Raw genomic sequence first — 27,128 nt, 5'->3', positions numbered from 1 at the left:
CTTACTTTTGACAACATACCATATAAGTTCTGGGAAAAGGAGATTGGCGTTCGGTTTCCCCATTAATTTTGAGGTTAAGATATTTTACTGTTATTGAAATAAAACTAAGAATTCGTTTGATAGAACAATATATATTCTTTAAATAATATATAAAAAAATAGTGAGTCTTGTTGCGATAAAACAGATGAGAATATGAAATTATGACATTGCAACTGAAAGAAACTAGGCATGAATTTGAATTCTTCTTGACCGGACATTTAACAATTTATACGAGATATTTCCCTCACTGATTCACTTGACTGTACCTTCAACACTTTGAGTGTAATTACGACGTAATCCTTTGATCTGGTGTTTACTGTAGATGTGTCACGCCTAACTTGGTGATACATCCTTGTGACTGCTTCTTCTCCATATCATCTGACTTCTTTGTAAGTCAATATGGTATCATCTCATGGCAGGTCCAGGGTTGCCCTCTCTGACTCCATGGTAAGCCTTGCGTCCGTGTCTTCAACTAAGTGACCGACCAACCTTTGGCCTCACTCTCTCAATGACCAATGATTAATGGCTCACTGAGTCTTCTCCATCTCTCGTTCACACTCGTTGACTGACCGACTGAGGCCTCTTCATCTAGTAGACTACTTCACTGTTCAGCTTCCGTTTAACTAATGACTGACGCTACAATATGCAACCACCTTTTATAGACGTTGGTTGACACAGCTACGTAATCTCCAGAAATAACAATGACATACTCCCACAACGCCTCAAACTGTTGCATGTAATGGTGAAATCCCCTGGGGCGGCCGACTCTCTGAGCGAATTTCTAAAAGCTCACGACGACGAAGCCATGACGTGGCGATGACTTGGCAGAATCGCCAGCATTATTGCACAATGTAACGATGCCATATCCAACATCTGACATATAACAATTCTCACTGTACAGGTATTTAATGTTAATCTACATATACGTATATATGCATACACTCAGTTACAAATAATAATTATAACAAAATAATAGTAATCTCATAAATAAAATAATAATAATAATAATAATAATAATAATAATATACATATTATCTTGTAACGGGATTTGAACCGTTACAGACCCCGGACCCGGACGATAGTCCAAAAACGACATGTCCGGGTATAAGAGGGCATATGGTCACCCAATCTTAACCTATACTGCCCACGTACGATTTCCATATTATACTGTAAATTCTTAGAAAACTTTGAAACTAATTTACACGCCTTGCTGGTACTTTTCTGAAGATTCTGGTGCCTTCAGGGGTTTTGGCGTGTCTAACATATATAAAGATATACATTAGATTGTAGGCCCATTGAACCATGAAGACGTTTTTCACGGATTCTAGTTTGAAACGGTTCCTATTATCAGTCCATTATGCTGAGATCAACGAGGATACTCTTTCTACATTTGCATTATGGCCTAGTATAGGAAAAAGTATTCTGCAACTCTGAACTATAATCAACTTTGCCCCTTTATGATTACAAGTTAACGTGTTATATTCAGGGTCATTACTCATTACTACTCTTTCAGGAATAGTTTGAAATTTCAGAACTGATCAAAAGATTTTAAATCATCAATTTGAAAGCCAAATACAGAATACATTTTTCAACATCACAAGAATCAATATTACTTTCAGCGCCATCCATTTAAAACAGGCTTCCTTCAAATCCAGTTGATTTTCTGTCGCTTGTCACGTTGTCAGCTGTCACACTTGAACATAGCTATGTTCTGATGCGGTATTTCTGAGAGAGAAGCCTGCAAGGCGCGCATATAATAATCGTATGTACTGTACATCTGTAATCGCATTTCTATATATTAACACGATATTGATGATGCCGTCGCGTAATGAGGAAAATTTGTAAAAACGAAGTAACACAGATTACCCCAAAATAAGGAGATAGACTAAGGAAAGGAAGAAATTTCGGTTTTCTAAATATTCCACCCGGAACCAGGACGATAGTCCAAAAAGGACATATACGCATAAAATAGGTCATATGGTCACCCTATCTTAACCTATACTGTCCACCTACGATCTTAGGGCCCATTAACCTACCGAAGGATCTTTCTCTCAAACTTCTGGGCTTCTCTTGGCCCAGCTTTTCTAGTCATTATTATATGAGTGATATAAAAATGATGGGCAGATCAGTACACTTAATACATACAGGGAAGCGTAAACATCCGGGAAGTGTGTAAATAAGTGCACCAAGTAGATTATACTGTGGACAAGGAATGAGTTACGGAGAGGAATGAGAGATATTTTTTCTTTCATATAACCCAGTTTTAATGGATGAGAGGGAAATGGATACGACGAATTGTATTTTTGAGATGTCGGTGGGAGTATGACCGCCGTCATTTGTGTTGAGTTTTATATATATTCTTCAGCAGAAATTAACCAACTGAAGAAACACGAATTGTCTCTGAAGATTGTATGATAATAATAATAATAATAATAATAATAATAATAATAATAATAATAATAATAATAATAATAATTGTTACGGAGTAAGAATAATGTTATCCGTAAAACACGTCTGTCTTAAGAACGTTGAAAGGTTGGAATTTTACCCTCCAAATTGTTGTCTTAAATGTGCTCATAATGTACCAACTCGATTTATTGTATTCCAGGACTCACTGATCGCTCATATACTGTGCCTACACTGGTCTTCTCAGCGTTGAGCTGAGGAAATGAGTGCTAAACCATTGTACTCAGTCTGTTTCTGCTATATATGATCCTTTACTAGTTACTCATTAGCGTTTCTTTTCTTTTTCAGTTATTTCCGTCGTGTCTCAAGGTCTGGCCAGAGGATTGAAGGTTAGTGAAAAATAAATTTATTACATTCTACTTTTATCCTCCTACACGGCTTCACTCTTTGACTGAGTTGTTCTTGGCCTTCTCCCAATCACATGGGGTTGGCACTGTATGTGGATTAAGTCCAGTTTTACGGCCGGATGCCTTTCCTTTCGCTAAACCTATGTAGAGGAACGTATTCACTACTGCATGATTGAAAGTGTGATAGGTTGTATGCAATGAGGATGTCTATTTAGACTAGCACAAGCATCTAGCCCCGAGCTAGAGGAATCAACGAGACATGGTTAAAATCCCCAAACCGACCGGGAATTGAACCCGGAGATCCCTAAATCCGAAGGCTGCTAATCTGACCTTCCTGCCAAGGAGCAGAACCACTCTGTGACTCATCAAGGAATCATTTTTAACGGCTTTCATGACCCTTCCCTGTCTTCATTCTTCAGATTATTCTTCAAAACTGATTTCCCATCTTCACACTGCGGAAATTCCGGGGCTGTTCCTTAACCTTTGAGTGGGTATATTGGAATGGTCAGTATTCACAGGATGCAGAGCAACTTTAGTAGAGTATTTAAATCCTAATGACATACACACTTGAAAGTTTTGTTGTTCTGGTAACTTTTGATGGGTCAATAATCAGATTGTCTAATTCATCACCCTCATCAGGTCCTCTTTTAACACTACCCAGAAGGAAAACAGGTCCGACAATTCGAAGAATGAAGGTATCGGCAAAAGGAAGAGCTACGAAGGGCGTGAAAATGTAAGATTTGCTTGATCTTGGAAACCTTATACCGTGGTGTTGGAAGATAACAAGAACTGACCGAGGGAGGTCGGATAGAAACATGAAAGTAGGGAGCCTGGTACAAGTAAGGGAAACCAGTGGAAGACTCTACTAGAGGCTCCAAGATGATGGCTCCTGGGTATTGCAGGCATTATCACGTGCGCAGTTCGTCACTCCGCACATGTAGACGGTTGCTCCATTACGCATCACTCCACGCTGTGCGGTTATTTGAGTACACGACCGATACCTTCCGTGTTCTAGCCTGTTTCCATCCCAGCGTCTCCGAAAACCTGGACTATTTACTCTTCTTTCTTCGCTATGGACATTCAAAGAGCGTGTTTGAACTTGTTCATTGGCCTGATGGTCCTCCCGAAATCTCTTCATGAATGCACTGTGTTGCATCTTGCGTTCAGTGGACTACTTCCGACCAGTTTCCTTTTTAAATTTCTCCACGAATTTGTGCTTGGCTACTATTGTACTAATAGCTCCACGCTCTTCTATGATGTCGCCCGTGATGTTCATTTCTTGGAGGTCTGCTTTAGTTTCTTCTAGCCAGTTAATTTCACCTTCTTTGAGTTGATTACCTTAAATAATCTTTTTGTGAGCCTGTTGCTGCCCATTCTATAGATATGGCCATAGAATTTCAGGCGTCTCTTGCGTACGGCAGCAGTGAACCTGTCAGTTAATCCACATTTCATTTTCTCTCATGGGACCATAAATTTTCCGCAGAATTTTCTTTTCTTGTTTTTCAATTTATATAATTCTAGAGTAACCTCCAAGGTGCGTATACAGCTTCTAGCAAACCAACTGTCTTGTAATGTCGTTATTTTGCATTACGCGATATGATTTTCTTGTTGTAGTAATGCCACGTTAGTCTGTACGCCTTACGGAGTTTAGTGGCTCTTTCTATGTTTGCCCTATAGTATGATTTTTCCAATGTATTTGAAGGAGGACACCTGTGAAATTGTGCCGTTTTCCATCTCTAGCGGAGTTCTTTTCTTTCTATATTAATATAGATTTTCCATGAACTGAATTTCTTCGTACGATATCTGGAGGCCTGTCCTTGACACTATATTGTATAATCTCTGTACGTCATCTCTGGTTTCGTCTCTGGCATTAGTAATGATTGCTACATCATCAGCAAAGGAATAAATATTTCACCTAGACTTTGCTTCCCAAGTTTCCGATGCTCGCACCTTTGACGTACCTTTCCCATTCTCTAATAACTTTGTCTAGAACTATGTTAAACAATATAGGGGAGATGCAGTCACCTTGACGAACGCCCGTACATATTTCAAAAGGTTCAGAAGGAATTTCACTCTAGAAGTCGTCTTCTTGAGAGTTTGCCGGATTAACATATCAGATGTAAAGCTTTTCAGGCGTTTGCTCTATTAACCAGCGTTTCGTCTTAGGTCTGACACTAGACTCATCAGAGTGGGATGTGTCAGACCCTACCCACTGACGCTGGGGTGTATGCAGGTGAACTTATCAGAAGCCCTTATAAGAGGCACAGTCTGATAACTGCATACGGGAGATAAATCTCCACAATGGAATTATTCCCCGCCTAGCAATTCCGAATGGAAAATTCTAAATTCCCATGGAGGGAATTAGACATTTTTCACCAACAGAGCACGTCGAAAACATTTTAGATGTAAAGCTTTTCAGGCGTTTACTCTATTAACCAGCGTTTCGTCGGAATTGCTAGGCGGGGAGTAATTCCAGTGTGGAGATTTATCTCCCGTATGCAGTTATCAGACTGTGCCTCTTATAAGGGCTTCTGATAAGTTTACCTGCATAGCCTACACCCCGGCGTCAGTGGGTGGGGTCTGACACATCCCACTCTGATGAGTCTAGTGTCAGACCTAAGACGAAACGCTGGTTAATAGAGCAAACGCCTGAAAAGCTTTACATCTGATATGTTTTTGACATGCTCTATTGGTGAAAAATGTCTAATTCCCTCCATGGGAATTTAGAATTTTCCATTTGCCGGATTAGTTTTCTCTTCTTCCTGTCCACTCGGAATTCTTCTAGACTATCACAGCACCATACGCCCTCTTGAAGTCCACAGAAGTGACGATCGTGCTTTTAGTTTGACGGATCCTTAATATAGTCTTCAAATTTCATATTTGTTCAGCACATGATCGACCTTTCCTGAAACCCGTTTAATACTCGCCGATCAGGCGATGTGTCCTTTTTCTAAACGGTTTAAGAGAGCTTTAGAACGAATTTTTTGTGATCGGCAGTAGGGATATGCTTCTGTAGTTGTTTGGATCCTTATCGCTTTCTTTGTGCGATGGGTGTATTAATGCGCACTTCCAATCATGCGGGATCGTTTGTTTCCCAGATTTCTGCTAAGATTGCATGAATTATACTTACGAGGTCATCTCCTAGTTTCCACATCTCCGCAGTGATGCCATCCTTTCCTGGGGCTTTATTATTTTTAAGCGATCGGATGATCTCTGCTGTTTCCTGTATTGTCGGGGGTTGTGAATCAGGGTTCGGCATGGGCTTTTCGAAGTTCAGTCTTTCTTTTGCTCTTTTGGAGACTCACAGTTGTGAAGGTCTCGGAGAAAGTCAGCTAGAACTGAGCAGTTCTTTGGTGTTCGTTTCTAATGTTCCATCTGCTCGATTGAAACATAAAGATTGTAGTTGATAACTGGATAAATTCTCACGGAAGATTTTTAGAAATTCCTAATGTTGTTTTTGAGGAATTCTTACTCGATTTCTACGAGTCTCTTTTTGTCATACGCTCGTTTCTCTGAGGTAATTTTCTACACATTTAAAAAGGCCTCCCATTTTTCAGTTGTTTGATGTCCATTCCACTGATTCCACACTTTCATCCGATCATCAATGGCTTTATCACAGGTCGTGTTCCACCATCTGTTTTCGTTTCCTCGGAGGCTGTCGTAACTTCAGGGTTGATGTTTGAAGTGTTTTACTCAGGCCAGCCCTTGGGATCGTGCTCTGGTATGTTTTGTAAGAAGGTGCTGATTTTCTGTTTAAGTCAGCTTTTTGAGTTCTATTGTGTTTAGGTCTGGATTGGTTGGGTTGGAATCTCACTTTCATTTGTGATAGATGGTGGCCTGAGTCGACAACTCCCTTCCGTAGTCTGACATTTTAGATTTCCTACAGAATTTTTCTGGAGATTGTAACGTGATCAATCCGGTATTTCACTAGTAACGGGTTCGGTGATTTCCATGCTTTCTTTTCGTGCGGAGTTTTCACAAAATACGTAGACACGAGTTTCAAAGCGAAAGTTTTACAAAAATCTGCAAGGCGTTCTCAATTCGTATTCGTCCTCCGATGTGCCGAGTGATGGCCTACAATCCATTTGTGTTTCCGCTGTCTGCTAATCTGTGCGTTAAAATCACCTACTAAAATTTTCACATGATGTTTTGGAATCTTGCTAGTGGTTTCTTCTAAGAGTTAGCAAAAGGCTTCAACTTTCTGTGGGTTTTTCTTGTTATTGTTTATGGGAGCATGGGCATTGACCAAGAAGTAAGCTTTGTTGCTCGATTTCACAACAAATACTGAGACTCTCTCAGATGGGGATGTAAAGTCAAGGACTGAATTGATGATTTTTTTTCGTACTGCAAAAGATATCCCTAGTTGTGGTAGCTTCCCGTGGATTCTGATGGCAGGTTTACCTTTAAATATCGTGCACTCTTCAGAGTCAAAATGGTTCTAATCTCCAAAACGCGTTTACTGGAGTGCGGCTATTTGAATGTCAAACTTGTCCAGGGTGTCCGTGAGTTGTTTAAGCTTTCCTGTTTTCAGCAGGGTGTTGACATTAATTTATTGCATCTAAGAAGGTCCTTTTCTTGGGACGAAAATATTTCGAGAAGCTCCGACTCTTCTCTGCTCCCAATATCCCAGAATAACTCGATTGTTGAGGTCGAAAGGTGCCTCTTGGTGTCTTCTGGCTAAATTTTCTTTTACGGTTGACCAAATATGTAGTCAAAATCAACCCTCCTCCTTTACCTGGGCTTGGGACCGGCAACAGCAACCAGTGAACTACTGTCAATCCAGTGATTGCTGTAGACGGAAGATGGGCTGTTTATTATTATTATTATTATTATTATTATTATTATTATTATTATTATTATTATTATTATTATTAGACCTATTTTGTGGAAATATTGCGTGGTGCAGTTATTAAATGTTGAAATTGGTTTTGGTTAACTATTATTAGATTGTTTTAATTATTACTAACATTATTATTATTATTATTATTATTATTATTATTATTATTATTATTATTATCATACAAACACGGGTGACGGGTGCATGAAGCAGGAGATCGAGAAATCCATGAATTATTATTTACATATTAATGCAATGTTGTGTGTGTGTGGGGGGGGGTGCGCTGTTGTAAGTGGTTCGCGCTTCCACTTGTATTGTAGCTGTTGGGGGAAAGCTCTTTTGGATGACCAAATACTGTGATTTTGCTCAACGAAGTCTGTGTGCCCTGTCAACCTACAGGCCTATCAGAACCTGACTTTATACTTAAGAAAAATAAAGCTTTTATGTACCTGTTGCGTGTCGATTTATTGCTGACACTGACATGCTACTGATGTGTGAGAGTGTTATCTCTAGCGTGCAAATGTACGCCCTGCTTCCTTACAGAACTTTAAATAACAAAACGCATCTTTAATGAATAATTCTATTTTCTGTCCCAAAATTACAGCAGTATAATTTTGCCAAACTAGCGGTTTTATAGAATAATTTATCCTATATAAATAATAATAATAATAATAATAATAATAATAATAATAATAATGGTTGCAGGCCCCACTGACTGCTTTTACGGTTTTGGGAGTTACGAAGGTGCCAGAATTTTGTCCCGCAGTGCTGTTTTTAAGTGTCAGTAAATCTACCGACACAAGGCTGTGGTATGAAAGCACCGTCAAATACCACCGGTCTGAGCCAGGATTGAATCGAACCCGACAAGTTGAGCTCAGAAAGCCAACACTTTACCACCTGAGCCACTAAACCCAGTGATGTAGATTGTCACATATGCATTTGGATACTTTACTTTCAAAGCAAACAAAAATCTCTGGCAAGGTGAATTATTAGAAATGGAATATTTAGTTACCCATTGTTTTTGGATGTTTCCTTCGGGATTTAAGTTAAGCAACGTATCGGTGCTGAGAATAAGTGGAGACTGAGGCTGTGTTTGTGCTGGGTGAAATATAATCTTTTCAATCCACTCGACTAGCGTTGCCTTTCTTTCCCTTTGTTCCTTTCGTGTTCGCGGTTGTTCGTGATAATAACTGATGACAGTCATAATATTAATCCGAACGAAGTCAGAATCAAGCGTTACGACGAAACGTAACCATTGCATACAGTTGTTCTTTTTATTTATTCTTCCCTTGAGATCTGATAAAGCGTTTCGTGTTCATCCTCTTACAGCTGTTTCGTACGTCATAGATAAGGATAATGACGATAAAGTAATCGTGATTTATACAAAGTAAAAGTTAAATGTTCCCTTAATCGTCACGCCTGTTGATAAAATGCTGTAAATTGCTCTGATACTTGAAGAAAGCAGGCAGCTACGACTGCCTGTTGGTGATACCACGGATGTATTCGGGAAGGAGTGCTGTGGTTTCATAATAGAATTAATTAACTCTATCTTTCCTTAATTAATTAATTTATTTATTTATTCATTCATTTTTAGGACTAGGGAATTAAAGATCCGCGGAACCTGAAGTAAGTGTTTGTTTCATCCATTCGACACTCCATGTTGTACGATATCGGCATGTAAAAACTCTGCCGACACGTTTCGTGTTTACCGATGAAATTAATGAAAATCAGTCGTAGATCACCTAAGAGAGCAGATTTTTCTTCCATGTGGAACGTCGAATTCGAGGCCATACGTTTATTATTATTTTTTTGATTCGTTGTGCCCAACTGTGGAGCGCGTTTGAACTTATTTTGCACCATGTTTCTTCTTCTTTTCTTCCCAATATCTCTTCATTTCTTCACTGTGTTCCTTTCTGCGTGTTTCTGTCCAGCCTGTGTTGGTTTCTCTGCAAATTTATGTTTGTTTGCTAAGCTTCTAAATTTCATTCTATCTTGAATGGTTTCGTCCTCAATTCCCATTTCTTGTAGATCTTCATGAATTTCTGCTAATCAATTGTTGCGGATTTTCAGGGTTAGAGATAGATTTAGAATTTTCTTTGTCAGCCTGTTGTTATCCATTCTATGTAGGTGTCCGTAGAATTTTAGTCGTCTCTTTCTGATTGTATCGGTGATTTTTTCTGTGAATTGAAAAATTTCTTGTGGTTTCTTTTTCATCCAAATTCCATTTTCGAACTTTGGTCCTAGGATTTTTCTGAGAATTTTCCTCTCCTGTTTCTAAATGCTTTTCATTTGTGACCTGCCGCCAATGATCAGTGTTTCAGATGCATAAAGTGCCTGTGGTTTGATGACTGTATTGTAGTGTCGTAATTTTGCATTATTTGATATACATCTTTTGTTGTATCTGTTCCATGTGATTTTGTCCCTTTGCAGTTTAGCAGTTCTTTCTTTGTTAGCTTCCTGGTTTAACCCTGCTGGCTGAATAATTTCACCTAGATACTTGAATTTGTCTACTTGGGAAATTATTCCACATTTGGTGATTAATGGTTGATTGTCGAATCTTGATTTAGTTCCTTCCATAAACTGCGTCTTTTCAAATGAAATTTGAAGGCCGGTTTTTGCGGCTATTTCATGCAATTTTTCTATGGAGTGGATTGCTTCTTGTCTGTTGTTCGAAAGGATCGCAAGGTCATCTGCGAAAGCTAAGCAATCAAGGTGAATTTTGTCTTTAAGAAGTCTGCCAATGTTTATACCTTTAGTTTCTTTTCTCCATTCACGAATCACTTTTTCCAAAACTAAAGTGAATAGTAGTGGGGATAGTCCATCTCCCTGTCGGACACCAGTTCCGATGTCGAACGGTTCAGAAATTTCTCCCAAGAACTTAACTTTTGATGTTGTGTTGGTCAGAGTTTGTTTATCAATTCCCTCGTTTTCCTGTCGACAGCCAGAAAACATCTTGAGTATGAGCCTAAGTTGTAACTATGAGATTGACAAAGATCAATCTCCCCATTATCTTCAACTTACTAGCATGATGGCAACGTCAGTTTATTATTATTTATTTATTTATTTATTTATTTATTTATTTATTTATTTATTTATTTATTTATTTATTTATTTATTTCTCCGTTAGGATCATCTAGGGTCCATGTGACAATTTCAACGCTTCATCCTTTGTTCTTCCTTCTTCCTCTTCCTGTACCTCTTCATCTGCTCACTGTGCCTCCTTTTCCTCTCTTGAGACCATTCTGAGCCTGTTTCCTTTCCCTCGCGACCTTGAAATCCTTCCATTTTTAACACTTTATTTCTAGAAACCTCTCTGTTGCTTCTTCCTCCCTACAAATCTTTCTTGACTTTAATTATTTTATTTATTTATATATTTATTTATTTATTTATTTTTTCCAGGCACCCAAGCTATAAATTAATACACCCCAGTAATATAAGTATCATCAAATCAGTTTAACGATAATGAATATATGTAATACTACACAGCACACCTAGGCCTACAGTACGTTGGTATCCTAAAATATTAATATAGCATAGAAATATAATCATATGTATGTTTTGTTTTATATAATTTAATTATTTCATACCGATACACTGTAAGAGTAAACAAGCAGGTAAACAAACTACTAAATATACAAGAAATAAAATGTAACAGTCGGTTTCAAAATTTATTAACTGTACAATTTTACTCTACTTAAGATAATTCTTTAACTTCGATTTGAACATTTGTGTTGAAGAGGTAGTTTATTGTAGAGACTAACAGAATAGTTCCACAATGAATTACGTCCAACATTTATTATTATTATTATTATTATTAGTATTATTAGTATTATTATTAACAGTAGTAGTACTCCCGCCTGAAAAAATAAAGGGATATAGTAAGGTGGTTTGTAATGTTGCACATCCAGTATACCTCGTCTTTGTTCGTAGCTGCTACTCCTGTCCTTTGCTTCCCACTTTCCGCAGAGCGAAACTTCAAGTAGAGATAATTATATTTCCGCTCCATAGTCCGTGTGAATGTATCCTCGTTTTATATAATGCATATCATAATCACAGCACGCTAGAGAGAGAGCACAAAAGAGAAGAAAATCATATGCACTGTTGTGGAAATCTCGCCTTGATCTGAAGTGTGTTTTTATACATGAATAACTGTCGTAAGCTACAACCGTCCGTGCCTGCAGGGCTTTTGAAGTTGAGTAGTAAACGAACATATTTGACAACAGTAGAAAATGCGTGAAATAGCTCCTTCTGTGGAGCCTTCAAGTCCGGCTGAATTAGTCGGTCAGATTTTGAAGAGTGGAAAATGTTGCCGTATTGGCGTGTACAATATTGTGGTGAGACGCTTCGGAAAAAATTATACTCAGCAGTAGGTTGCCCAGTAGAGACCCGATTTCTCTGCCATCTGCTAGTGAAGGTAGTGCCAGGTACTCCTGGAGTGAGTAGAGGAAACAGACTATCGGGAAACAAATCCAAAGTCTCTGTTGACAGTAATTCTAATTACACAATTGTGGTTTCATAGTTCTGTCATAGAGAGTGAGTGTGTTAGAGGGAGGGAATCCCCCAAGAGAATCAAGCCACCATTTATTCCCCAGTATGAATGACCGTATGAGGAATGTTGGTCTATGTGTATCTCGGTCAGCCATCGGAACACGTACGTGTCCACTCGGCACGAAAGAAGAGTTCATCATACTCTGAGGTTTATGTGGAGATGTTGTGTAATTCCAGGTCACGGGGTCAATTGTGTGGGATTACGAAGAGTGCAGAGGTCAAGGGGGACTTCCAAAAAGTTAAGGCAGCAACGTAATGTTAACAAGCATTGTAGCCTTGGGCGCGAAGGTGGATCGAGACACATCAGCGAAAGTAGATCGAAAACATTTAGATACTTCGTTTATTATGTAACGAGCTTGGATATCATGCTCGACAGACCCGCGAACTTATTTTTGGATGATGATGATGATGATGATGATGATACAGTAGAACCTCTGTTATCCGAAACACTTTTAACTGAAATACCGTTTAACAGAAACGACCGAATACGAATAATAAAGAAACATCGCGTTTTATGTCATGACAAATGGGCTGAGTAAGGTAATCCGTGGACTCGGACATTGATTGTCTCTTTCAATTCTGTATTGCCATCTCAGTTTCTACTGATGTCCACCACAATAACACGCAGTTGCCTATACACGGATGATGCCGCCCACCCTCGTCGGAGGGTCTGCCTTACAAGGGCTGCATCCGGCTAGAAATAGCCACACGAAATTATCATCTCAGTTTGTGATGTGACGAATGAAAACCTTCTGACATTCTGCTAATGAAACGGTGAGTGACATAGCGGCTAGGAAACTATGTGAAATGGAAAAACAAAAAGAAAGAGTATTTAAAAAAAAGTATTACATACTGTACAGCTAAAGTATATGCACAATGAAACGTCTTTTTTAACATGTACAGTAGTATGGGCATTTACTTTGTTAACACTGTATATGTAATGTCTTAATTTATTTTCACCTAAAACCTCAAAACATGACGTTTTAATTTTCCGAAACTTTGGTTATCCGACCCCCCTCCCCCCTCCCGTCCCTCCATTTGTTCCGGTTAACAAAAGTTCTACTACAGTAATAATAAGAACAATAAGAATAATTAACGTGAACAGCTACTTTCGGTCTTAAGATACACAGGAGTGTCTGAGAAGTGCTGATAATATAGGCTCTCACAGATACTTCGATTACCGAGCTCGATAGCTGCGGTCGCTTAAGTGCGGCCAGTATCCAGTATTCGGGAGATAGTAGGTTCGAACCCCACTGTCGGCAGCCCTGAAGATGGTTTTCCGTGGTTTCCCAGTTTCACACCAGACAAATGCTGGGGCTGTACCTTAATCAAGGCCACGGCCGCTTCTTTCCCTCTCCTATCCCTTCCCTGTCCCATCGTCGCCATAAGACCTATCTGTGTCGGTGCGACGTAAAGCAACTAGCAAAAAATAATATATATATACTTCGATTCTAGGCATTGTTATACGTACGCAGACTGTGCGGCGGCATTTTACAGTAATCCCTCAATAGTGGTGGTGATTATTGTTTTAGGTAATGCGCCAGTTCGCTGTATAGTTTCGAATTCGAGCATTGTTTACAATTACTGTTCGCCCTTAAGTGCAAATCCTGGGCGCGCCCTTGATCAGGTGTATTGTAGTAGAATGATGACAATGTTATTGTTTATACGTCCCACTAACTACTTTTGAAGGTTTTCGGAGAGGCCGATGTGCAGGAATTTTGTCCCGCAAGAGTTGATTTACGTGCCAGTTAATCTACAAACTCAACGCTGGCGTATTTGAGCACCTTTAAATACCACCGGACTGAGCCAGGATAGAACCTGCCAAGTTTGAATGAGAAAGCCGGCGCCTCAACCGTCTGAGCTGCTCAGCCCAGCGTAGAATAATGAATTAGATTTTTTAAAATACGAAGTTGTCTCCGTATAGGCCACGAATGGCCTTACAGGAAAGGAAGTTAGGACCTTCCACTGCAATTAACATCGGTGCTAAAGGGATAGAGTGGTTAGATCTATGTCTGACCGCCTTTGTCCCGATGAATGTACCTCTTGTAGGCATAGTGACTCTTAGGTCCAGAAGTGGAAGTATCATTTCTAAATTTCTACACTTCCTGACGATGAATCGAACTGATTTCCTTTGTGGTGAATAAAGTGGACCTTGATCATCCCGACTTGGTAGCCCTATAGTTACACTGGGTGACTCAGAATGAATGCGACAACACTTAGTATGTAGTGCCGGAAGGCAAAGTGATCATTTTGCAAAAGAAGATCCATGTTCCATGGGCGCTGTGGGGTTTCAAAGTTTGAAAACTCTTATAATATGAAGATTGGTGTGCGTATAGCTTGAATCGACACAGACCGGGCGAGTTGGCCGTGCGCGTAGAGGCGCGCGGCTGTGAGCTTGCATCCGGGAGATAGTAGGTTCGAATCCCACTATCGGCAGCCCTGAAGATGGTTTTCCGTGGTTTCCCATTTTCACACCAGGCAAATGCTGGGGCTGTACCTTAATTAAGGCCACGGCCGCTTCCTTCCAACTCCTAGGCCTTTCCTATGCCATCGTCGCCATAAGACCTATCTGTGTCGGTGCGACGTAAAGCCCCTAGCAAAAAAAAAAAAAAAAAAAAGAATCGACACAGCGTCTGAAATACTGAGCGCGTGCACCATCGATAAATCAACAAGTCTCCATAAGCAGCTGAGCATAACTGCCTTCTATTTATCCTCAATTTCAGATATTCGCCAGCAATTTTCGTTCCACTTTTCTTTAAAGTACAATGAACCTGGATTAAACTGGAATTCCTAAGGATAATAAAATGTCCCCGTTTTACGGATTTTTCATTCAATCCAATGTTTACCGACACTGTTGCCTAAATCTGTTGCGTTTTCAATACACGCACAGTGTTATAACAACTTTCATAGAGAAATACATATTTTGTATGGTATGCAGCTAACTATCTAAAGATAACAGGTCTAAATAATTATTAAAACATATTCTAGTACAGGTTTAACAATCACATCGATTATAATTATGACCGTTTTCATGCTGGACAAAAATCCTGGGCTGGGATTCAATAATAACCTGCCCATAGACGAATGAACTAAAACAAAAATCAAGAAATCAAGTGCGTGGCAAACTTTTTGGCCACTATTTCTATGATAAATCATATGTTGCATTGTATTGATCGAAGCTTTGCTTTATTCAGTAATCTTTTTCTCGCAGTACTAGAAACATATTACTGTTTCTGTTATGAGTAGGTTATTTTGTCCATTCGACTGTATAGAGTTATATATTGCTCCAAGGGATCAGAGAAGAGGCTCCGAAACTTTCCTTGTGTGAATAAGAGAAACCACCGAACCATCTTCATCACTGTCGACGGGGGAGTTCGCACCCATAATCTACCGAATGCAAACTCATAGCTAAGCGACCCGTACCACGTAGCAAACTTTATTTTACAGACTATTCTTCTGGAATATAGTCCAAATATAAATATGTTGAAGACGAATGAATGAATAAACCAGCATCTGAGGAGAGAACATTTATTGTAATAATTAGAAATATATCATCGTGACACCTAGAAAAACCGCTATATGATAATATTTCGGCTTCGAACTCCGACCAGAAAGGTTCTAGGTACTCGTATATCAACGAATTTTCGTTTGTGATAAATGTGCTGCGGGTCAGTATTTCTTCCCTTAACCTTGTCACATAATGGTATTTCAAGGTTCAACGATGATATGCAGTTAACAGTTTAAAATACAAAATAAGAGAAATCGCCATAGGACCTATCTGTGTCGGTGCGACGTAAAGCAACTTGCAAAGAAATACGAAATACTAAAGAGATTCCAACTAACAAAGCGTTACAAATAATTGGCCGAACTTGGACTTCTGAGATATTTCCAAGCCTTCAACTAAGTTTAAAACATGGAATTAGTTCACGAAACTACCTTCCAACGAAGATAGCCCCATAGGATTCAGTATACTCACTAACATCAATTTTATATAACAGCTATTGCAAATCGTACTCAGATATTTGGACTGAGAGGTGATTTAAAAGTTAGTAGGATAGCTTCAGCACCATTACTAGAATTTCGTCTCTAAGTCAGGATAGTAAGCCGAATCTCTACCTAAAATTTTCAAAATACCAACTCGAGCTCCCAGTACAAGACCGTAAACCTCGATTGACTCCAAGTGATATTTATAGTTCAATTTAACTTAAAAGCTCTTCACTGTGTGGAACACACAGAATGAATATGAATATTATACTACAACATACCTGTAATAACATTATTAAATAATCTATATAAATAAAATTGTTCGTGTCTGTTTGTTTGTCTGTCTGTTTGTTCCACCATCACGTCGAAACGGCTGGATAGATCTCAACCAAATTTCATATTTAGAGTATACTCATCCCGGGTAAGGTTTCGATATGCATATCATTTTAAAATCTTTGAATACACGGGGGGTTTGTAGGAAAACCAGAATGGTTTTTCCACCATCACGTCGAAACGGCTGGATAGATCTCAACCAAACTTCATATTTAGAGTATACTCCTCCCGGGGACGGTTTCGATATGCATATCATTTTAAAATCTTTGATTACACGGGGGGTTTATAGGAAAACCAGAATGGTTTTTCCACCATCACGTCGAAAAAGCTGGATAGATCTCAACCAAATTTCATATTTAGAGTATACTCATCCCGGGGAAGGTTTCGATATGCATATCATTTTAAAATCTTTGAATACACGGGGGGTTTATAGGAAAACCAGAATGGTTTTTCCACCATCACGTAGAAACGGCTGGATAGATCTCAACCAAATTTCATATTTAGAGTATACTCATCCCGGGGAAGGTTTCGATATGCATATCATTTTAAAATCTTTGAATAGACGGGGGTTTATAGGAAAACCAGGATGGTTTTTCCACCATCACGTCGAAACGGCTAGATAGATCTCAACTAAACTTCATATTTAGAGTATACTCATCCCGGGGAAGGTTTCAATATGCATATCATTTTAAAATCTTTGAATAGACGGGGGGTTTATAGGAAAACCTCCATTTTCTCTTATACTATTGATTTTCTGTAAGCTTCGTTTACCGTACGTGAAACGTCTCTTCATTATAAACAACTTTCGTTATGTTCATAATTTACCTTACTCTTTACATGACGGAGAAATTTACAATTTTCTGCTGGTACCATGCTCTGCATTGAGTGACCGACAGACCGACAACGAACCTACAGGTTACCATGGCAACGTCTCTGACTGCATGCCAGCAGGGAAGTAACGTATTGCCATTTTCCTCATCATGCTTTTAAATTCGTGGTTGTTCCTTAGGTAGAAGGCAAGAGAGGCGTCAATCGGCCTATCTGCGGGATATTGGCGGAATATCGTTGGATGTTATAACCGCCTTCGAATAGATTAAGTAATAACACCATTAGTCATCTTCTTATTATTTGTTTACCTAGGAATCAATGGACCTAAATTTCTCCTCTGTTACCGCTTTATTATATCCATAACTCACACTAGCATAATTTATTGAGGGGCATTTGATTTTCCAATACATTAACTTGGCATTTACATATTTGTCGTTATCCGGCTGTCCTCAGTTATAATCCATTTTCTATTACTTTCAACTTTCTTAACTCTATTATTTTCTTCCTTAATTACGCCGTATGTACGCGAGTGTTACAAACTACTGGATGTATTTCCACCAATACTCATATTTAGAATACACCTGTCCTTGATAGGTTTTAGGGCTAATATTGTTTCTAAATCCCTGAACTGACTGGGGGTTTATACGAAACCGAAACAGTGATTTTGCACTTCCACAAAATATACACAACCAACGTTAATTTAAATCTACCTGCCTTGGTAGAAATTAATTTCTAAACCTTTTTTCTCATGTGCATCATTTCGAAACGAGGATTAATAAGGGAGATATCATTAACGGACCGTTTTTTTGTACAAGTCCCATCGGACTTAACTCACGAGCGGGTGCGTGTAAAGCGTATTCCTTACAACTTGAAAACTACTGAAGACATTCGAACCAAAATTCATATTTAGCATCCACATGTCCAAAGGTAGGTTTTAAACGTAAATAACATTTCATGTTCCGGAATGGACTGGCGGTTTATAGGGAACCGAAATGGTGATTTTACTCTTCCACAATATATACAGAACAAGACCAACCTGACTGGAAATCGACCAAACGTGATGGAATTCCACCTCTAAACCTTTTTTTCATGTGCATTTTTTCGTCAGGAGGATTAATAAGGGAGATATCATGACTGTGTGCCTCTACACTGACTATTTTGGCGAAATTTTCGTACAGCTTTCCGTTTAAGGGGTAATAATGACCATCTGCATAATTTTTGGTTTAGTTTCCTGAAAGTCCTAATTTTTACCCGTCTCGCCCAAAATCCAGATTGCGGCATAATCTGCCAGAAGAAAAAGAAGATAATTGAAATTTGACAAAATTATACGTTTTAGTCTGTAACGAATGGAAAACATCCAAGATCATTAAATTTTTCACTTTTTATCCCCGAAGAATATCGAAATATGCAGGCAATTTTAATGATGGTGCAGACCTTCGGAAATTCCTATCACGTAACAGATTGCACAATCTCCGTTCAATTTGGAATGATCTACAACCTTGGTCTTATGACTTTTTGCCGTATCTGTATCCCTTTTACGTTTGATTTTTCTCTATTAATGGATGTTAAGTCAATTTGGAATTTTCACATGCATAATTCATACCTTCGATTACTTATATGAAATACAGAATCATCAAACTCTTCACGAAAATTGGCCCACCCAGTAGACATATATGAGCCAAATGCTATGTATGTAGCTGTCACATAATTATCCGAAAATTAATGTAATGTGAGATAATCTTACAAGAACGTTACCCTGTTGCACGTTTCTAACTCAATCTGACCCAAGAATAGATGACATATCATAGGACCAGCCATTTAGGCCACTAAATCCGGCGTGTCTTATGGTATAATCCTTTGTCGATATGACGTACGTTTAGTAGCAGTTAATCTGTAAATGAAGGTTTTCAATATTGTAAACACGCATATACTTTCGTATGTCGATCTATATATATTCACTGATGTCGATTTGTAGCGATCGAGAAAGGGTGGGTCTGCTATTGTAATCAGTACTCCCCACACCGACTTTGACTGGCAGTATGAAAGGGTTCCTTCTCCAACTCCTGTGTAACTGTCATTAGTAAGGAAGGTCTACAATTGTAATGAATAGTTCACTTCTCGATTTGACTTGCAGAAGGCAAGTGAGCATGCAGTTTTGTTTAAAACTCCCCTACGCGATTGTGTTTGGCAGTAGGCAAGGGTGCCCGCCATTATAAAGAAATGTCCTCATCTAAAATGTGACTGGCATTAGGCATAGTGGCCTGCTATTTTGATGGAAACTCACCAACTTGGTGTGACTGGCAGTAAGCTGGCTGGAAGTAGGAAAATGGGCCTGGCATTATGATAACTGCACAACTCAATTTCGAGTGATAGTAGTTTAATTGCCTGCCATTATAATAGAAACTCCTCAACTGTAATCTGTCTGGAAGTAGGAAAGGGGGGCTGCCATTTTAACGAAAACTCCCCAAATCGATTCTGTCCGCATAGTAGGCAATGGGGCTTGCAATGATAATGTAAACTTCCCAACTCGATTGTGAATGGCAGTAGGCAAGTGAGCCTGCCGTTATATCACAAATCCTTAACAAACACTTTACATTGGAAACAACGTACGGGAACCTCCCCATGCTCTTCCTCGGATAACGCTAAGAGACATGCAATTTTAAAACAATCTTATTTACTGCATGCTCACTATTTACTTCGATATTCGAATACAATGTAGAATACCGTAGCGAAGCACGGGTACATTCGCTAGTAAAGGATAAAAATGGTACACACTACTAAACAATGTTTTTTACAGGTATGTGTATATTCATCCTGTGTGTTCGACAGGCTGAATAGCTTTTAAGTTACATTTAACTGAGTCGACACTGGAAAGTATGGCTGCCTTCTTAACACATTTATAGTTTAGGATACCTCTCCCTGTATATTCTTACTACTGGCTAAATGCATCCTCTCTGCTTTCAATTTCCTTAGATTTATTTTCTTGCATTCATCTGATGGTATTACATACTTCTGCTGTTCTCCCTGGTTCCTTCCGTTCTTTGTTCAACAACTTAAGATTTTCAAGTTTAAATTCGTGTTTAATTTTACCTAATCCTGTCTCTTTATAATTTTCTCTGTTCTTTTTTCTTCACAGTCTTTTAGTAGGTGTGCCACACGTGTATTTTTATTGCATAAAATGCATTGCTTTTCGTTGTTTTCCTCTCTCATGGCTTGGTGTTCTTACATACTCCCATCAGCCACCAAATCACCCTTCTCGTTTAGCTCTTTCTTTTACATTTCGGTCCTTATTGCCATATTGTTACTTGTTTTAGATAATTGTAATAGTGTTCTCTTGTTACATTCTGTCCTCATCGTTCACTCTTTTGAACACCTCCTTACACAATCTCCCGTTACGCCTTGATAAGGTTCTTTCTCAGTAGTACCCCATTGATATGCCATCTAGTAGGTTTTTTTACCCCATCTACAGAGTAAACCTTATTTACATTGTTTCATTTGGTGCTGACACGCTTCCCTTAAAATTTCTCCTCCTGCCTTCGTTTTTCTCTCTCTCCCATTTTCACACCAGGCAAATGCTGGAGCTGTACCTTAATTAAGGCCACAGCCTCTTCCTTCCAACTCCTAGGCCTTGCCTGTCCCATCGTCGCCATAAGACCTATCTGTGTCGGTGCGACGTAAAGCCCTTAGCGTTTTTCTCTCAACCAATACTTCACTGTTCGTTTAACTATATCTACTCTAATACTAATCTCTTTACCCATCATTTTCAGTCCACTGTTTGCGGTACAGTATATTATATAATATGGGCTTTCTGTTTGTGACTTTCCTCTATTGTTGAGAAATGGATTTATGAAAGGTGTATCTCTCGTGTGTTACGAATTTCAGCACAATAGTACGATACGTGTGTGCTTCAGGTAATTTTTGTATGCAGTACACGCATCGTAACACGAAATATTACTGTAACCAACAAGCTTTGACAGCAATGACTGTGTTCTGCATCGCAGCAAACATTTGTAATGTGATTAGTCGCCGCTAGCGGCCCCATTACACGCCAAGCACGTTCTGTACTGTGTGCTATAAATGCAATAAACTCCAGGTTTTTAAATATTTTATAATGAAGACTCCCACTGTAATTTTTATATACACTAGATTGATTCACTGGTGATCGCACAAAGAGTAAGCAAGGATATAATAGCAGCATGCGTACAGTTATTAAAAAAAAGTATTCTTCTTACTACAGTCGTATAGTTTAGGGATATAGAACTACAGAAAAGCAAGTAATAAGACAAGTGCATTGTACAAGTAATTGATGCATAATATTGTGGATACAAAACATACATAACAAAAATATTGTTGTCTACAAGAAACGTAAAATGTACAAACAAAATAATATTTCATTTCACACTAAATAAGTATTCGTCTGCAATACAGAATGCACATTTCTGGGATCTTCTTTAACATCTTCAATACCTGATCACCCTCCTTTTCCTCCTTGATTTCTTGCGACCTTTTTGATACTGATTTGACTAGGTTGGCAGTTGTTTCTGCCGGCTGATATCTTTCTACATACGCCCAACAATGCCTTCTTGAGATCTTTTTTGTTTGTATTGTTGTTTGTACTCTTTCTTCTAGAATATGCCACAAATTTTCAGTGGGATTGATGTCCGGTGACTGTGAGGGTGTTACCAGCCAGTGTGGAGTGTTGTAGAACAACCACAGCTTTGTGTTGAGGTCTGTATGTTTAGGGTCCCATACTTAACTCCTGGGAAGGCTGGTTTTAAACTATTAATTTAGTTTTTGTGGTCCATAGTCTCATCACTAAAACTCAATTCACCGAGCTCGATAGCTGCAGTCGCTTAAGTGCGGCCAGTATCCAGTATTCGGGCGATAGTAGGCTCGAATCCCACTGTCGGCAGCCCTGAAAATGGTTTTCCGTGGTTTCCCATTTTCACACCAGGCAAATGCTGGGGCTGTACCTTAAGGCCACGGCCGCTTCCTTCCCACTCCTAGCCCTTTCCTGTCCCATCGTCGCCGTAAGACCTATGTGTCGGTGCAACGTAAAACAACTAGCAGAGAAAACTCAATTCACCAACACTAATAGCATACACCCTAATAAAAGTATGGATCCTGCTTCGCATTTAACTGTAGCCGTGTAGGTTTTTCGCATCCAGTTCACAGTTCTTTTTCCGCCAAGCTGTTACTCGTCCATCCGACTTTACAATGTTAAACTTACTTTCATCTCTAAATACAACCTCCTTCCAAAAATCATAAACAGAGTTCTTATGCTCCTTGACATAGGCAAGTCACTTTCTTCAGTTAATCTTACTGATATAAGGTTTTCTTAGGACTGTTCGGCCATTATACCCAGATTCATGAATCACATATAGTATTGTTTGTGCCGTAACATGCTTGCGAATTTCACTTTCCACTTGAGACATAGGCTAATCTTTCCAGCAATTAATTTCGGATTCCTCTTCACTTTTCTGACTATCTGTTGTTTGTCTTCAGAAGTCGGAATTGACGGCCTACGACTTCTTTCTTTATTGTGAAAAATTTTACGTTGATTGAACCTGTATATGGATGCTCTTAACTGTACTGATTGGTCTGTTTATTATTTCTGTAATATTTGTCAAGGATTCTCCCTTATGGAAGCATATCGCTGTAATTTGTCTTTCTTCCTCAGTAGTTTATTACTTTTACGTTCCATTATATTTCAAGTCTAATGCACACTGTTCCAAAGCTGAAAACAGACTGACTTCAGCAACTGAGCTAGGAGTGAGACAGGGATGTTGCGTGTCACCGGCTTGGTACAATATATATGCCAAAAAACTGTTACAGAAGTCCTTGGAAAAAGCAAGGGACTTTGTAGTGGGTGGAGAAATAAAGACCATAAAATACGCAGATGATGTGATGGTATTAGCGGAATCTGAAAGATCCGCAAGTCATGTTGGAAAATTTTGAGAGAGTGGACAAGGATTTCGGAATGAAGATCAACATCGGGGAGACTAAGGTGATGACAGTAGGAAAGGAGGAGACTGCTGTTAATATAACATTAGAGGGAAAGTAAATGGAACAAGTAAAATCATTCAGATATTTGGGAAGTTTGTTAATATGGAATCGAAGCTGTACAGAAGAAGTAAGAAGCAGAATATCTATGGGAAAAGAAGCTTTCGGAAAGGTGAGAGGACTTGTGACATCTAAGGCAATCCCTATTGACTTAAGAAAGAGGTTCGCGAAGTGTTTTGTGGAATGTGGTGTCATATGTAGCTGAAACATGGACGTTAAGAATGAAACAAAGCATTCGGAAAGTTTTGAAATATGGTTTTGGACAAGAATGTAAAAAGTGAAGTTCTAAGAAAAGTAGGAGAGAAGAGACACCCGATGAAGACGATAAGGAAGGGGAAAATATCCTGGTTGGGTCACATACTACGTAGACATTGTCTTCAATAGAGGGTGATGGAGGGAAAAATAGATGGAAGAAAAGGAAGAGGAAGAAGGTGTGGAATGTTACGACGTAAAACAAGGGAGAAGCTATAAACAACTGAAAGATGATGCTCAGGACAGAGAATCATGGAGGATGTCCAGTTGATACCTGTCTTAAGACAGATTCACAGAATAAGAATAACAAGAATTGTAATATGTAGCCATACGATAAATAAATAGCGTAATGTTATTGGTAATTAGTTCCAGGAATTTCACCCGCCTCTGGAAATGACCTTTCTTTTTTCTCCATGAACCTAAGCGAAATTACATGGCATTTAATATGGCATGTTATAAAATATTTCTTCCCCCGAAGCATGTGGTAGTAATGTGAGATACGATAAAGCTGAGCAAACTGAAGATTGAGTGAAGACGATTTTCTAATGTATAGTACGGTACAGTTCGTGTCGAAAATTGTGCGAAATTTCCCACTTCTCAGTTGCATATTGTAGTTTCTGCATTCGCTGGCGAGGCATTGATGCTGGAGATCCATGAAACGCGTCGTTACCGATATCTCCCATATCATCTGGGTATGATTTTTATTTTATTTTTACAAGTCGCACTGACACAGATAAGTCTAATGGTGACGATGGGTTAGAAAAGGGCTAGGAGTGGGAAGGAAGGGCCGTGGCCTTAATTAAGGTACAGCCCCAGCATTTTCCTGGTGTGAAAATGGGAAACCACAGAAAACCATATTCAGGGCTGCCGACAATGGGTTTCGAGTCCACTATTGTCCGAATGAACGTTCTCCGATGACGCATTCAGTGTTTCCTCGACTTAAAAAAATTAAGTAAAGAAGTTGAAATACCCAAAGATGACGAGCAGCTTTGCAATGTATTTAGGGTCTTACCTACATTGTAGATGTTTTCCTTTCCCGTCTGGTTGGGTAAACAAGTGAACTGGAGTCAAATAAACTTGCCTGCACATTGTAGCTGAGGGCGTTCGATTATTTGTTTAACATTATGCTTGTAAATTTCAGACTATTATGTTTTGAAACTATCACTGGCTTCTCACCAAGGTGGCTGTGGTTCCAATCCTGATCAGTACGCGTAGTTTAAAAAAAATGAAAAGTGACGTCCCTGTGCTTCGGATTCCACGTAAGATTTGAGGTTCCATTGCTATGATCGCGATATCGACAGTCGAGTGAAAGTACGAGGTTGGTTGATTGCTTTGTATTTTGGAACAATTCCAAGGGTATATTTGTCAAGGGTATATTTGCTTCGCGAGAACATTCATTTTGCGTTTCGTAGCACATGTTACGCGTACGGTACACAGAATCCAAGAACTGCATCTCGGTAAGCTGAATGTGTTGGTGATCGTAAAAGTTTAACGAGAAACAAATGGGAATGTTTTGAAATAAGTGTGAAAGGCTGAAGATTGATCACTTGAGCTGAGAGGAAGTAGTGACTTAAAGTGGTTCCTAATGTGCTGCACGTGGAAGAGTGAACTCGCTCTTATGAAGGTCATTGCCACTGCACAGTCGGTGGCCGAAAACACGCAGGTAAACATCTCACAGTCTGCCATCCTTGAGCAGTGCAGGAGGGTGTCTTCAAAGTTGCGAGTATTCGTGATCCTTCCTTCCGACATTTTATAAGTCTTTAACTAGAGATGGTAGATTTTAGCACATAGACTGCATCTTAATCAATTTTTTAAAACAAAAATAACATTTTGTAACGTTTTATATTGGAAATGATATTTTTCGAATCAAGAATTGGATGTTAAATTAACGTATCAATTGCTGAATTTTCTAGATTTTCTTGTTTCAATTCTAGAGAATAACTAAACATTCATATAAAAATGAAGTAAAATTGTAAACTTTAACAAACATGTGAAATTGTTTGGAGTTGTTTTCTCATAAAATGCATCGACGTGCATTTGGAAATGAAAATCCACAGCCTGTTTCCAGTGACTCGACCGGGTCCCGAATGGAATGAATGAAACCCCATCTAGCGGCGAAGATAGGAATTGTGCCGACTGTCGAAGCCTGTCGCACTCCTCTGAAGCAGTGATTCATGAATGACAGATGAAATGAAATAATATTCGGCGTAAATTGTTGAAATCATACATTGTTTCCCCCACTCGGGTTTTTTGCTACCCTTTTTCTCACTTCATTCGCCGCTTCATCCGGAATGTAAATATGACTTAACTGGCCTAAAACTAGATTACTTTTTGTTGTTATTCTTCTTTTATATTTATTTTTCTTGAAATCTACGCACCACCGCCGATAAGTCCTTTGATTTTTTATTTTATTTTATTGGTAGACTTTACAATGTACGAATGTCCGTTATAAGCCAACAAAGGTTTCCCCTTGGTGGTCTTGGTGAACACCATAGCTGCAGAACAGCAGTTCAACAAGGAATACTAGTTCCTATGTATCAACTGTAGCATGAAAACGAGATACATATATCTATCTAGGTATATATCTTTTTACCGACTGGGCCTTCCTCTTCCCCTGCTTCTGCATTCCAATTCTCCTTGGGCTTTTTTGCAAGTGTAACTTTTTGACATATCCATATTTGTAATTTCCTGGAATGTTTGGCGTTCCGTGCAAATGTCCACACATTCCCCCTCTGAGCAAGTGTCACAACTTCACCCCATCATACCGGGAAATCATACGAAATCCTAACCCCTTGCAAATTGCATGAATTTAGGTCGCATCTTCCAAAAATATAAATACAGCCTGTTACATCTAATCATACAAGGAATCATGGAAGGGATACTTGGACATGTGTTGATAAGATTATCTTGGGCACGAAATCTCAGACAGGTTCATTAATCACAATACGGCAAGCGCAAAACTGGAGTAATAGTTATTTCATGACGGTCGTTGACTTTGTGAGGAATAAGAAAAATTAAATTCACCTTAGGGACTGAGTTCTGCTCTTCAGTGAAGAAATGGTCCTGGCTAGCGGGGTGGGTCAGACTGGAGAGTGAGTGGAATAGAGAGCGTCACACATGGACAAACATCGGTATGAGCTGGAAGCATTTCATGAACGTTCCAGTCTATCTGGTGATACGGGTGTCTGTCATTTGAATGCCAAGCAGAGCTTGCCAAGCCAAGAAAGTAAAAGCTAAAAGCGTGCTCATTCGCCCAGAAAGACGTAGTTTCGACTCCCCATCAGAAAGACTTAGATGTACACTTCCTGACAAAATATTATCGTCTGAAAATGTCGAAGTCCCCAAGTATAAGCACGACGAAAGGAGGAAATTACCTGTAGTAAACTAACGAGAGCTCCGGGATTTATCTAGACAGAATCTGGATTCCCAGT

The 27,128-nt window shown here is 39.1% G+C and overlaps 1 protein-coding gene across 1 annotated transcript in view; it reads left to right on the top strand.

The window, feature by feature from the left end:
• LOC136866122 (guanine nucleotide exchange factor for Rab-3A) overlaps positions 1-27,128 on the top strand; it is a 674,264-nt gene that overhangs the window by 197,147 nt on the left and 449,989 nt on the right. Inside the window, exon 3 of the mRNA XM_067142812.2 lies at positions 2,794-2,834. The gene's annotated coding sequence lies outside the window, so the exon portion shown is untranslated. The remainder of the gene's footprint in view (positions 1-2,793; positions 2,835-27,128) is intronic.

Source organism: Anabrus simplex, chromosome 3, assembly GCF_040414725.1.
Source record: "Anabrus simplex isolate iqAnaSimp1 chromosome 3, ASM4041472v1, whole genome shotgun sequence".
NCBI lineage: Eukaryota > Metazoa > Arthropoda > Insecta > Orthoptera > Tettigoniidae > Anabrus > Anabrus simplex.
This window is presented reverse-complemented; position numbering and strand designations above follow the sequence as displayed.